The 12571-nt window shown below is 38.3% G+C and overlaps 1 protein-coding gene across 4 annotated transcripts in view; it reads right to left on the bottom strand.

Moving 5' to 3' along the window:
- Positions 1-7790, bottom strand: part of LOC122400650 (dystroglycan-like) — a 97281-nt gene extending 89491 nt beyond the window's left edge. For all 4 annotated transcript variants that reach the window (XM_043402197.1, XM_043402198.1, XM_043402195.1 and 1 more), the window contains exon 1: positions 7379-7790. The gene's annotated coding sequence lies outside the window, so the exon portion shown is untranslated. The remainder of the gene's footprint in view (positions 1-7378) is intronic.
- Positions 7791-12571: the final 4781 nt, after the last annotated feature.

A 12571-nucleotide genomic window follows, 5' to 3' on the forward strand; every position in this document is an offset into this window, starting at 1 on the left:
GAAATCTTACGTGATGTTTAGTTTCAACTTTCAACGGGATTTCGCCCCTCCCCGTGGGGGTTGATTTACGGACACCCGATTTCAAACAAATTTCACAATAGCCTAGTCTGTATCGAGAAAAATTCATTTTAAATTAAATCACAATAGAAAATTTATTCAAAACTGTATTTGTTAGGTATATAAAACCATTTGGTATTAATTTGATTCGATTTCGACGCTCAACTTACGAATAATCTGAAAATGAATGTATTGAATCACTGGTATCACTTTATAAGGTACAAGATTGGCAGTTTCTTTGTTCTCCAAAATCGCGTTAGAATTTCGTTGCAATTATTATTATTATAAAAAAATATTTTTCGTAATTGTTCTGTATTTTATTATTTATTCATTCAATGGGAAAAAACCATTTTGAAGCGTGTATAAGAACGAGTATATGAAAAGAAAAGTTACAAAAAGTAAAGGTTTCAGAACAACTGGAATTTTAACATCGAGAAATCTTACGTGATGTTTAGTTTCAACTTTCAACGGGATTTCGCCCCTCCCCGTGGGGGTCGATTTACGGACACCCGATTTCAGAGAAGTTTCGGAACCTGGGGTGATTTTTCTCCTCGGTCAAACAAAGAGTTCGATTTCACCGGATTCGGCTAAACCGTGGCGAACACGGCGAGGACAGAAGACGAAGCAGAAGAAAAAGAAAATTACATCAGCTGCTTGGCAGCGGTACCCTTGGTCCCATCCACCCCCGTTCTCTCTCCCCTTCCCCTCAACAGGGCAGCTTCCACGAAATTCAACCTTCCTGCCCTTTTGCTCGTTTCTACGAACTCTCCTCTCGCTGGCAACCGACGACTGCACGCCTACCAGACGGCCCGGATGGCGAAACGAAACGACCGGGCGCAGACAGCGCGAATGAATTCTCGCGAATCGCGACGCTGTCGTTGCGAAAACGTGAAATTCTCGCTGGCTCCGCACGGACACGTGCCTCTCCTTTCCATCGAATAGCACAGAAGGCGCGAACATCGCGATAGAGTCACTCCAAATTGCAGAGATGAATATTTTCTGGCGGACATTCTCGAAAAATTCGACCACCGCGTCAATTTAAACGAAAATACTACCCTTAAACGTCCTAATATCTTTGAATATCCAAGAAAAATTGCCTTCGTTAAATTTAAGACATTTAATCATTATCTCAGTTCTGAAAACATGTATCGAACGAGCTCCAATTTTATACGCGTTCAATCCTTATATTTACTGCAGAATTTTGTGTAAAAATATAGATTCTAGATGAAGTTATAATTTTTTGAATTTGCACCATTTTCAAAATAAATAAAAATTTTGTGATAAAAGACCTAATGAACGTTACTATTCGATAGGTTGAATTTGTAAGATCCATCGGTTGTTTAATGGTAGCACGGTTCAGAGTGCCCCTCGTCGTTGTTTTTGAGATCATTCGCGTTCCTGAATTGTCGACAATTATTGTACACGTCACGCACCAACTGGCCCCAGAAGTGTTCTATGTAATTAAAGTTTAGGGGGTCTCGATGACCACTTTAACGTCTTCGCTTCTTTCTCTTGCACTTGGCAACTGTTCAGTGCTCGTAGATACATGAACGGACGCATTATCGGTGCACAGATCCAACACTGGCGCCGAAGAGCGTCTGATATTTTCGAGAATCCCAATCGAGTGTCAATTAAAAGTCAACGACGTCTTGATGAATCCAGAAAAAAAGCTACGTTTTAAAAGCAACGCGGTTCACGGAACATAGATCGCGACAAATCAGTCACAGTTTTTTTCGTTCGACCAAACAATCTAAAAGCCAGACAATTTATACGCCTGAGAGTTATACACCGTTAAGTAAACTGGAGTAAATTGTCCAAAGCGTCAATTGGTCCCGTTCAATTTTTTATACAGAAATATTTTGTATAACACTTCTATATTACTACTGAAATAAAAGTAAATTGCAAATATTGTTTGTATCGATGAATACTCTTTTCTCCATTCAGCCAAACAATTTAAAAGCTCTGAACAATCAGTTATGCACTGTCAATTAAACTAGAATAAATATTTCAAAGCTCCAATCCGTACAATTGTTTTTTCAGGAATATTTTTATACATACACAACACTTCATATTAATACTGTCATAAAAATGTATTGAAAATAATAATGCAACTCTATCTTCTCAATGTTTTCAAGCAATGCATTGTTAAAGCTATGGATGCTCCAAAATTTATATATGTAAATAAATTTATACATACGTATACATGGTGTTCGGTTACCCCTGGGGAAAATTCTAATGGGAGATTCTAGAGGCCAAAATAAAATGAAAATCAAAGATACCAATGTGTTGATTGAGGCTTCATTAAAAAAATATTAAAAATTTCAAATCATTCCGGGAAAATTATTTTCAGTTGCAGGGCCCAATTACAACCATTTTTGGTGAATATAAATACCCTCGAAATCCTACGTATTTTCAAGAAAAAAATTCGGGTAGGTGTGAAATTTTTCGGCGAAAAAAAAACTTTTACATCTTTCTAAAAAAATTATTTTTGATTCCGGGGGTCAATTATAATCATATTTGGTGAATAGACATACTCCCGAAATCCTACGCATTTTCGAGAAAAAAATTCGAGTAGGTGGACAAAATCGACAAAATTAAAAAATTTCAAATCGTTCTGGAAAAATTATTTTCGGTTGAGGGGGTCAATTACAATCATTTTTGGTAAATAGACACACCTCCGAAATCCTACGTAATTTCGAGATAAAAATTCTTTACTGAAAATATACTGAGTGACCGGAAATGTTTCTATAACTTTTTAACGAAGCCTCAATCAACAAATTACTATCCTTGATTTTCGTCTTATTTGGGCCTCTAGAATCTCCCATTAATATTTTTCCCAGGGGTAACCGAACACCCTGTATAACACTTTTATATTACTACAGAAATAAAAATAAATTCTAAATATTGTTTGTATCGATGAATACTCTTTTCCCCCATTCCACCAAACAATTTAAGAGCTCTGAACAATCAGTTATACACCATTAATGAAACTAGAGTGAATTTCTCAAAGCCTGTACATGTCTTGTACAATTTTATAACGTATCCCTTTCACAGTAAACAAGAGGTAGTAAATTTTCTACCGACAAAAATCTGCTATCGACGACGATATAATTTTCAAGGGCAACGGATTAATGTAGCGGTCTACTTTTTGGCAGCGATCGCGTTTCTCGGATACAAACGTCTTATCGAGGATGGACGAAAAATCGTTAGTTCCGTGCAGAGGTTTCATTCCCCGCGAAAAGCGATCCGTCTTCGCGCACATCGGAGCGCCACTTATGGTAATATTTCCGTACATCGCGCGGCATGCATAATGCAGCCAGAACTCAGAATTTATGTTTCGAGCACGAGGAGCCCCGTTGTTGCGAGGACTCTCGGTAAAGGACTCGTGTCTCCTGTCACGCAAGAAACATCTGCTGCCGGCGTGGTGGGTTTGCATCGCCGACGAAGAATAGAACTGGCCTGGGCTTTCATGGATCCCAGAGTCTGCCCGAGCACTGCACGGTCATTTTCGAAGTCGATTAACACTTTACGGGCCGCGCATACAAGGTGGCTCCGCAAACTAAACTTCAGGACCAGCTGCGGCTTTTCTAAACCAGTCGCATACGAGTTTCCAACGTATAAAAAACAACCAATCGTTTATCCTCTGGATAAATAAAAATAACAATTTCGTGGAACAGCCATGACGGATAGATCGAAATTAAATTGTTTTACATCAAGTTTCATCGATTATCTATTATTTGTATTAATTTCTAAACTTTTAAGGGTAGTTTCATCCCTCTATGCTTTTAGCTGGTCGTCAAACTCGATGAACATTGGAGAAAAAGCAGTAAATTTGAAGCTCGAGAAATAATAATGTTAAATTTTAAATAAAATCCATTCTTTACGATATTGATCGAATGAAAATACACAGTGTTTTAATAGTAAACGAAAAAATTGTATCCTCGTAAATGTAAATAAACACGTGGATGGTCTGGGCCCATTTCCTGAATTTTGAGTCGAAAGAACACGTGCTACCCTCTGTCTACTGTTACAATTTTTTTTTTACTGTGTCAAGTAAATGACATGTTCCAGATCTTGGACTGTGTTACCTCGAACCTTAGGTTTCTGGTTTCAAGACCAAATCTTTGTAAAAATTCTATTTTAGTGTCGGAAAATTTTCAACACACTCGAATGTGTTTACTAACATCCTAAGGGGCTATTAAAATTGATTTCTTTAATTTTTTGAAAATAAATATTAGACAAGAGAAACAATATATTCACATACCCTTGTATTATTTCCATTAATTCGGGATCTATTAATCAAGTACGCCTAATAATGTTTTAAACATTTCTTTTTGAATTGAACGAAAGATTGAATTCCATTTGATTGTCTTTTTTGAAGATAAACCCCTTAAAAATATATAATTTCTTGTTGGACGAACTCTGCTTTGTTTTGAGGTAAATAATACTCGTTTGGAGAAGTATTTCTGAATTAATGGAATTAATATCTTCGCGAACAGTTCCGCCTTGCGATAGATTGTAATGAGTCCGCTACGCAGTCGCGTAGAACGTATTAAGAAACATAAATCATGATAAAGCGCACGTTTACATAGGGCGTGAAATATGATCGAGATGACAAACTGCAATTCGTCCAATGATTGCTATTGGCCCATCGATAGCTATGAATCAATCCGATGTTAACAGGCTCGATACAATCGTTACACTGCTTTATTGCGTGCAACGAACTACAAACAGAGCAAACACCCTTTGACCAAACAAAAAAACAATTTGAAACAATCATCAATTGGTCAAGTAATACACAATACGAAACTGTGCCACTTACGTCTATTTTTTTTTTTATAATTGTGTACACTGAAAGGGACCATAACCTACGGTCGAAACGTTAGCATTAAACTGTGCTTCTTCGTTCTATATTTATTTGTCTCAACATTCAATATTGACTGTGGCATTTTAAATATCTACTGAAAACTTTATGACTATCATATTCTCTTAAATTATTTCTATTATTCCAAGTGTAAATATAAATTTCTAAAAATTTTGTTTGCGATTTTTATATTATTTTTTTTCAAAGTGTGATTTACTTGAAGAGAATACAATTTGGTGATCGAAGCATTGTAATGAAATATTTGTATTAGAATTTTAGAACACGTTATTTCACAACTGGTTAAGATTTTGTATCGTATAAAGTGGTGATTAATAGTGCTATAGCCATGAAAACACATTTTATGGGCGAAGAGACCAATACCTTTCGCATCGAGAACATAACTCAGGGGTAATCGTTATACATAGTACATAGCTTCGAGTAGTAGCAGCAGACAGTATCACCGATTCCTCTTGACCGCAAGAACCTACTCTGGCCAATGGAACACGTCGTACATATTCTAGGGGAAATCTAAAGAGGCACGAAATAGGTACTACTGGCTCTCTATTAGACTGTATATTTTTTTCTAGATATTTTAACATACAAAGCTTTAAATATAAGTCACTCTATAGACAGAATAATATAAAATAATAATGAAATGAATATTCATGTTTTCTACTTCTGCTTTGTAGTTCATTAAACTCCTCTTTGCCTCATCATTCATCTAATTCTATGTTATTAAAAGTCCAACTCTGTTTTCCCTTTTCGAAGCAAGTAAAGCAACTGCCCAGAAAGTTTCGCACGCCATTGTAAATACAGCATAGAAAATCTATTTATTTCAATGGTTCTCAATCTCTTTGGAAGGCGCCCGTAAAGAAAAGAGAAAAACAAAATTCCTGCGCTCGATATTTATAGACGAAGCATTTTTCTTCATCAGAATTAAGTCGCTTTTCATGATTTTAATTGAATTTCATACACCTTGGATACGTAAAATTAATAAAACAAATGTATCTAGCCGAATTGGAAGACGCTCACGTTTATAAATAAATTGTTTTTACTGGTCTTCTTATATTGCGAATTTCTATTTTTAAAGATGATATATGTGTTAATATGATTAAACAAATTTGGGACACGCTGATTCAACATAAGTTATATTGATTAATTTATGCACAACATGCAACAACGTTTGTAAACCTCGATATATGCTTAAACTACGGAAACTCAATTATTTCATGAATAGAGTGTTATTATCTTGTCGTTTGTATAATTTTGTTGACACCATTAATGGTTCCAACTGATTCATTGTAAATATTTTTTAAATCGATGGGTGCTCCAAAATTTATATGTATAGATAAATTTATATATATATGATACTTTATTACTGTATATTATTATTCTAATAGAAGTAGAGAACAATTCAATGGAACTCCATTTTTACAATGTTTTGAAGTAGTACATTGTTAAAATGATTGATACTCCAAAATTTATATGTGCAAATAAATTTATAAATACATATATTTATGCACATATAACGCTTCAATATTATTAATGTAGAAAAAGTATAGTGAAAATTTCAATGTAACTCCATTTTTCTAATCTTTTGGAGTAATACATTGGTAAGACACTCCAAAATTTATATGTAAATAAATTTAGAAATAAATAGTTTTAACCACATGTAATACTTGTACATTACTACAGTAATAAAAGTATACTGAAAATTGCAATGTAACTTCATTTTTTTAATGTTTCGAAATAAAGCATTGCAAATAATGTTTCAATCGATGAATACTCTTGGAATTTCATATCGATATACTGCTACAACGAACCCAAACACACTAATTGTAACATAAAAACCTGAATTTTATACGATAGATAGCATTTGAATACTTTCGTGTGTACATATGGACAACGAGCCTCAATTATTTAGTAAATACTGTATTACTATACTCGACATTTCCAAAATAAAATGCTTACTAAGATTCTTCACATCGATAGATACCTATCGAGCGTCACATGCGACCACTTGCACGTTGCTACCGTAACAAAACAATTTGAATTTTTTAAATCGCCAGTTTCGAATGCTACGGCGTGTCCGTGCACGTTCCAAGAAAAAGTTGAAGCTCTACGGGCAGGTTCGAACGAGTTAAGTCGAGAACGCGACAGAGCGTTTGCACCAAGCGAACGATATGCACCCAGTCGAATCGTTAACCTTCCTTCGACCCGTCGAAACTCGTCCGCGAGAGCAGCTGTTCCGAAAGTGCGGACGGGTTTGGAGGCCGAGTCGGCCTCGATCGAAAGTAAGAGCGCGTAACCGTAACCGGTATCGGCGCGACGGACGACCGTACAATCGGGTTCGTAGCTCGATCACGACGATCGCGGCGGACGTGGACGGGAAAATCAGTAAGGAAAACCCGGTGGCCTAACCTAGAGCGTTTCTTTCGTTTCGTGTTTCTCACTCACCTAGCGGAACGTGGAGAGCCAGCTCCGGAAGCCAGACAGAGAGTCGCGGCAGCCAGTATTCGCGAACGTGTAAAATCCCGTGGCCAGACGGTTCTTCTTCCACCACTGTACGCACCGACGCAAAGAGCAAAAGACGATTTGTCGCGAGCCGGTTCGAGAAAAGAACGGCGACACCAGCGGCTGCGGCGGCGGTTGCGGGCGAACTGAAACGACGTCTACTCGTTCCAGTCTTTCTCTCTTTCTCTCTCCTGCTCGGCCACCCTTGCCCGTCGATGGACACGCACGAGTTACTCGAAAAATTCGACTCGACGAGAAGAAAAAAAAAACTGTATGCACCACCAGCGACGACGACGAACGAGCACGACGGAGCACCGCGACGAACCGCGTAGGCGCTGGGCGCGTACTGTGCCGAACGAACGCGAAGGCAGTATGGCGCCCGGCGGCCAGCTTTCCTGCTGCGCGCCCGCTCCCTCTTTCTCCCCTCCCGCCCCACGTTTTCTATTCCGCTTCAACTAGGAGTCGCGAACGCTCCCCTCTCTTTCCCTAGCCGTCTCTGTCTGTCCAACGTCCCACTGATACCACTTATCTCCCTTTGAGCCGCCATCTTTCTCCCTCTCATCGTTTCACCGTGTTACCTGCAGCGATGGGCGCTGGAACCGATGGCTCGCGAGCTTCCGTACAACCTGGTTGTCCGGAGTCGGGCGTCTCGTTGCAAGAAATATTCGAATTTTCCGAGATAATGAGTAAATATTGAACAACGATCAGTGGATTCGTTTCGAGTAAAAACTTGTTGAAATTAGAATTTGTATTCGAATAAATGCTCTTCAGAGTTAAGAGTTGGTATGTTTCACGAAGAAGTATTTTAAAAGTGTATATTTTATGAACTTTCTTTCAACTTAACTTTCAATTAGGTATAACATTTATCATTGGATATCTGCTGATAAAACATTTTAACAGTTTGAATTATTTAGTTTGCTAACATATTGATGGAATTTATCAACCTGGTCGTTGAATACAAATTGTTGCAAATCGTGATAAACTATCCATAGAGGAACGCCGCTTAATGGCGTCATTTATTAAACTTATCAATTCGTCCACCAAACGTGGATTAAAGGGTCGTTTTAATAATATTATTTTTGTTTTGAAAATCCTAGATCCATTCATAAACTAGCTTCCGTTTACGTTACCATTCATAAAATTCCAAATGAGGTTAAAACCTAATTTCATTTCTGTAAGCTTTTCACTCTATGTTCCAAACGCACTATAGTCGGATTATGTGCGTTTCCGAAATTTGTAACCAGAGTTTCCGGAGCACAGTCGTATCGCTAATGAGCTAGTTTACATCGAGCCTTTGATACACGTACCAAGTAAATACTTGATTCGTATCAAATGCTGATGGCATATCAAGTTGGTACGATATGTTTGAAGAAGGCATATCGAACCAAAATGGTACGCGTATTAAATGCTCCTATACTTTAAAAGCAACTGAATGGAGACCGTTTTATCAACTAAAAAAAGTGTGTCGTGCAAAAAGGAGACAAATTCAGGGGATGACCAACTTGCATATAGTAAGTACAATAATTAAAAATAGTTGTTGCTTATCATTTCACAATAGTACAATTTGGAGCATCGATGTACTCTACGATAACGTTACGTTTTGTGAATACGCGATACCAATTAGGGGTTAATTCTATTTATCGAGTCAGTTTGTCATCCCCCGACTCTTTTAGTAACTCCAAATCTCGAATAACGCTCGAAACTATTCAAGACTCCCCGTCAGTCGTTGGAAGTGATTCAAAGCGTCTTAAGCCCGTCGCTAGTTTCATTCCCCGTTTCCCTAGCAAGTCACTGCTCCGTTCTCGTCCCTCTAGCAACGTCCAGGGATTATCTCTTTCCCACCGAAGTCCATCTTCCTCCGACTCGAGAGTTTTCCTAATCCCCTCTCTTCGTTCCTTCTCGCTATCGGGTGTCCAATATCTCTGTTCTTCCAATGCCGCGAAACACGTTCGGTTTCTCTCCGATCAAAGTGTCGCCCCCTCGCCACGTGATGGCGCGTCCACCGCCTCCCACCCCTTCGTCTGGTGTGGCAGGGGTGGGGGAAAGCAACGACAGTCGTGTATGGAGGTGGACGAGGATGCTTTCCGTTGAAGCCACGGGCCAACAGCCAATAGAGGCGCGGCAGGAGCAGTGTCCCCTGCGAGGTCGCGCGACCAGACGCCTCGCTTTCCCCCGGAGAACGCGGCAGCGTGGGCGAGAGACGAGATTAAAATTAGATCGATTGTCGTTAATAACTCGCGCGGCGGCCTATCGAGCCGGCCGATGCTCCTTGTTGACGAAATGCAACAGTGGATGCACTACGCGTGCAGGTAGCGGTACGCAACGTGCACCGAGAACGTACAGTACACTAGTATTGGTTACGCAATTGCGTATAAATACAAATACGTAGCAAAATGACATGCATGATTTTTTTAAAGGAGCATTTACAGCTTAAAGTTTTTTTAAATTGTACGAAATGGAGATTCTTTTGTTGATGAAACTTACTGTGTTTAGAAAGTTTGTTAAATCTTTCGCCATGGACATTTTTAAAGATACTTTCTCGTCTAAAAATATATATCTACGAGTCATCTTTTTGTTAAAAGGGTTTCAAATTGTTCTCTGGAGATAGAAAGCTATTATGATAAAAGTACTCGTTTAGAAAAACATTTTTTTGTGACAAAGAGCATCGATATTTTGTTTCATAGATCAGTTAGTTGGACTCATCGGTAAGGGTTGTTTAGCAGATCTCGCTTCGAACGTGATACCATTAATCGTTTTATCAGTGGCCAATTAGTGGATAGTTCATTAGTATATATGTGTAATTAGTTTGAACAGATTGTTCAAACGGTTGATAGCGTCACGTCTGAGGCAACGTCTGCTAGGCAAGCCATACTAATGGACTTCCAACTAGCATATCTAGAACGGAACACGGTAATATTATTTTTCGGTAATAGTTTAAATGATAACGCTGAAATTATAATTATTATGATCACGAGGATAAGTGTGTATTTAAGATAAATAAAATTTGTTGCTAAATGTGGTTAAAAATCACTTTCTGTTTTCAATTATCAATATGTACTTGTGGCTATTTGTAAATTTGTATTTTCAAAGATGTTAAGAATAAAGTAAATATGTTTGTATCGAACAGCATAAAGAATTTATCCAAGAAAATTCTTTGCACCTTTGACAGTTCCGAAGACAGAATTAGGGAATGAAGCTTCGGAGGGTAGTTTCGTTTCATAAACTTGAGTTACCGGAGCTAAAATCAATATGTTTCCCTTATTTTTGGCCGCTCTATAAACCTGCAAAGCTTCGTCAAAATTGAAGGGGAGACGCCATAGATATTCGTTGCGAGAGGCTTTAACGCGTCTCGTCGAGTGGAAAGCTGCTCTGATAGCACGACGACGGATTTTCATGTTTATCGAGGGCATAGTTGGGCAAAATGTAATCCAATTACATTCGCCACGTTACAATGACACGTAATCACGCTGCAATTAGACTGCAATCAAACAGTAATTGCTGTCTAAGTGCGGTGTAGCGAGAAACGTAAATCTCTGGAACGAGTAATAACTGTGACAAATGTAATCAGATTACATTCTTCCTAACTCCGATCGAGGGTGGATTTCAGATTTTAACGAATCAAAAAAACTCAGTAGAAAAACTTCGACACAAAATCCTTAGAAAACATTGATAAATAAATGTATAAAAGGGTCAATAAAAAGTTACATTTTTGAAAAACTTTAACCTCTTTTAAAAATTTTCTTTCACCCTAAAAACGAGTTAAAATGCTGTAATTTTGTTTAAACTTCATTGCATTTGTTGGTCCTGGATCGCTCGAGGTGGGGGAAAAATATTCTTTCGTATTCGAGGACAAAAAACTTGAGCACCCAGGAGGTTACAGGTCGCGAAAGCATTAAGGTATAAGGATTTTACGTAAGCGCCTTTCGAAACGAGTATTAGCATCTCGCGCAGAAAATCTCGTGAATGGCTCGTCCGAAAGAACGCAGAGTAGGCGCTGGGAGACACGTGGGCATCCGCGAGATGCAGAAAATGCAAGGGAAACGAAGAGAAGGTAGGAACGTCGCGGGTTAGATGATTCATTTTGCTGCGAGCGGAATATTAACAGAAAGAATGGGGAAAGATATAAGGCCCCTTTGTGGGAAATTAAACGCGACGAAAACACACCGAATTCTCTGCAAAACGCACCAAACGAGCCGTACGCTCGTAAATTCTCCACCGAATGGAATTAAAATATGGTCGAAACGTAGGTTTCAAATTTTACCCCATCACGTATAAGCATCTTACAAACCAAAACTGCACGAAATAAAAAATAAATCTCAAAGAAAGATTTAAAAAGTTTTCCTTGCTAATACATATAACCTAAATTATATTTTACTTTTGAGCAAGATATAACTCGAAAGAAGAATTTAAATATATATACGCACGGGGTTATTAAGGGTCAACAAAGTTTACAATGACCCGTTCTCGGACGAAGGATCGTATCGTTCGAAGATTCATCTCCTCGACGCTGCCAGCCTTGTCGTTGAAGATTTATTACACACTCGGCCGTCTAATTACTTCGTTAGAATTACGCTAATTGCCGATCATGCTCGATAACGGTTATCGATCCGGATTTACGGTGCCGTTACACGTTGCTCTTCGATATTCCTTAGGAAATAATATCTTCCTAATAAAGTGGATCGTAAAGTTAAGCGTGCAACGTTACGCTCGATTTTCCACGGAACGGTTACATGGAAGTTGCGCCGGAATATTGATTGCGTTCAAGTGCCCATCTCGACGAAGTTGTTATTTGCGTAACGCGTTAATTCCTCTCGCGACGCGCGAGCACGCTTCCTTCGCGACGATCGGATCCACGAATCTTTATAAGCGCCACCGGGGGATGAAATAACCACTTCAACTTTCGTTAACCATCGACGATCCAGAAGTATTTCAAGCTTATTTAATATTACTTTCGTAAAAAAAGAAATTATTTTATATCAATATTTATTTTTTAGTGAAAGTTCATTGATATATTTACAGAGTAATAAGTAGACTGTGAATTTTAAATATTTTTATTGATAAAATTAATGAAATGGGAGCTTTGCAGAGGGTTGTTTCAACCCCTAAATATAATAATTCTTACTTTAAGTATTTCAT

The sequence above is a fragment of the Colletes gigas genome, unplaced genomic scaffold (assembly GCF_013123115.1).
Source record: "Colletes gigas isolate AHSC1104 unplaced genomic scaffold, ASM1312311v1 Colletes_gigas_Sc00019, whole genome shotgun sequence".
NCBI classification, from domain to species: domain Eukaryota; kingdom Metazoa; phylum Arthropoda; class Insecta; order Hymenoptera; family Colletidae; genus Colletes; species Colletes gigas.